At 38.6% G+C, this 2736-nt stretch overlaps 1 pseudogene; it reads left to right on the top strand.

Moving 5' to 3' along the window:
- Nucleotides 1–297: 297 nt before the first annotated feature.
- Nucleotides 298–416, top strand: LOC115776728 (uncharacterized; annotated as a pseudogene).
- Nucleotides 417–2736: the final 2320 nt, after the last annotated feature.

Here is a 2736-nt window from a genome sequence, read left to right as displayed (position 1 = left end):
TGCAGTGCTTGACATTCACATCACCCCACTCTGAGGGATTATACTTTTTTTTTTACCAGTACATCACTCACATTCTCGCTTAGACTACCTTTTAGTTAGCAGCTCCATGATGATGTATATTACAGACACTCCGATTCATCCTATTGTTGGAGTTTTTTTGAGAGTTTTTTTAGTCACATGTACACTGGAATGCTCCACACTGGAGTAATATACTCTGTTTGACCCATATACTGAAGATAAAACTTTAGGCCTGAGGTCCCTGTACTGTACCTTATCTACTTTATAGTAAGGCTGAGGGCATACAGCCATACCTCCCCGAATGTGTCCAATTTCATCTGATCTCGTAAGCTAAGCAGGGTTTGGCCTGGTTAGTACCTTGATTGGAGACCGCCTGGGAATACCAGGTGCTGTAAGCTCAAGAGGTAGAACAGATCACCTCCCAATTGGAAGGTTGGTGATTCAATCCCTGGCTGTTCCAGTCTGCATTCCAAAGTATCCTTGGGCAATATACTGAACCCCAAATTGCTCTCTGATGCAACAACCAGAGTATGAATGTGTTACCATGTTAGATACAAAGCATTTAGCCGTAGAAAGAAGTGCTTGTATGAATGAGGCATGTGGTATTAAGTAGTAGAAAAAAAAGAGTAGAAAGTGCTCTACAAGAATGAGTCCATTTTATGCTGCCTTGTCTATTTTCATATTGTACCTTACTCTGTGTCTGTACACCCTTTACTGGTTCACTGTAGTAGTTTTTTGGCTCAAAAATAGCTGATCCTAGCAGATATTTTGCTTATTTGGCAGTTTTTTTAGAGTGTAAAGAGTTTATACCTAGTATACACTGACTTACAAAGATCTGGGAAGGTGGTCCATGTACTAAAAAAAAACTGCAAAAGGTCTGAAGAGGGTGAATGAACTAGAGAAGCATTAATCAAAATTAGGCATGAGTAAGCACATTTGTAGTACATAAATTTATTTTATTTTTTTTAACATAACTTTAAAAAAGAAATTGAACATAAATTGAGAAATAATTGTTTAAAGGTAAAACCAGGATATGGAGAGTTATATAACAAAAGAAGGAGAGGCTGGCAGTCCCTCTTGTAATGTAAGATGCCCAGCAGAAGCCCCAGTTAGTCTTTGTTTGTCTTGTTGGCTTTTTGACCTGTATGTGTTTACGGCCCAGGGGAGTTTTTTGCTTTCTTTTGTTTTTTGAACTTGTATGCCCAAATAAACGGCTTGCATCAAATTCTGCTCTTCTCCAGTGATTTTTCCAAGTGCTTTTGGTCATAATTGGGTTTTAAAAAACCTGATTTTACATTTTATTGGCCTGAAGAAGTTCTAATTCTTATATTTTTACGACCTGACAAAATGGCGACAATTGGAGCAGGGTGAGACTGAAGACAACCAAAGTGTCAGGGTCCCAGGGCACACTTGAGTCCTGCATTTCAGAGAACACCAAGCAGCTGCTAAAATCTAGTAAGTAGAGTCATTTGGTTTGACCTTTTCCCTGGTTTATGATGACCGCGCTGTTCTGAGCTGTTCTTTAGTGATGAGGAAGTGGATCTGAGGGATAGGTGGGAAGTATCGAAACACAAATACTTTGTTACTGTACTTAAGTAGTATTTTCAGGTATCTGTACTTTACTTCAGTATTTATTTTTCTGACAGCTTTTTTACTTTTACTCTCTACGTTTTTACAGAAATATCTGTACTTTCTACTTCTTTCATTTTCATAACAGACCCGTTACTTTAAATTTATGAGGGAAGATTTCATTTCTGGTCACTGCGCCTTCAAACATCAAACCGATCTGAGCCTAAACGGAGGAATAATAACACATAAGGGACAATTCTACTGGAGTATCCATCCCTGGGGCTTATCGCATGCAAAGACATGAAAGAGTTAAAACCACATAATTGATGTATCGTTTATAAAGCTGTACTCAGGGGTTAAGGTGGGCCAAAATGATCAGAACAACATTTTTGGTCCATAAGTTTTGGTTGTGGTACTTCAGCATCTTAGCTAGTGCTACAGAAGAGGAAAGAAATTAAAGGGAGCAATATGTTGCAGGTAAATGCAATGTTTCTAAATGCTCAATAAATAGCAAACACACGAAGTGTGTGCAGTTTGTCACACAGTGTGTCTGCTAACTAAAACAACAGCTGCTGTGTTTCCAGGGAGAGAAAAGAATGAGAGAAGTTCACTCACAGATGGAGAAAGAGGACAGGAGAGGAAGAAGAGGGGTTAGAGTTAAAGGTAAAGATTGCTTAGTGATAAATTAGAAATTTAAAGCTTACACTTTTTTTTAAATCAGATATTGGACCTGTATATGATGTGAAGTTTTTTTTATATTGTTAAACGACCTGCAAAGCAAAGTGAGGGACACTAACTTTGTGTTATTCAAAGGTTGCATGAAAATACTGCAGTTTAGTGCAGTATAAACAGGTTAGTTTGCTGTACTGTGGTGAGTTTACAGTAAAGCTCTGTGTGGGACTGGTGCAGAGTGGCTGTGGTGTTCATGGTCAGTGTTACACCAAGTGTAGCAGAGATGAGTGAATTTAAGCTGAAGATGCTTAGATTCACTCACTGAATTCCACCTTTATACTAACTGTATACTGTCAGTATGAAGACAGTATACACAGCATACTGTCAGTGTAGGGGATGGAAATCAGCTAAGATAGCTCATGAAACACTGGCCTACAGCTACATTTTCCAGAGCGTACAAAGTGTATGCTCTGGAAG

This window comes from Archocentrus centrarchus, unplaced genomic scaffold, assembly GCF_007364275.1.
Source record: "Archocentrus centrarchus isolate MPI-CPG fArcCen1 unplaced genomic scaffold, fArcCen1 scaffold_36_ctg1, whole genome shotgun sequence".
Lineage (NCBI taxonomy): Eukaryota > Metazoa > Chordata > Actinopteri > Cichliformes > Cichlidae > Archocentrus > Archocentrus centrarchus.
Note: the sequence above shows the minus strand (reverse complement) of the source record. Positions and strands in the feature narration are given on the sequence as shown.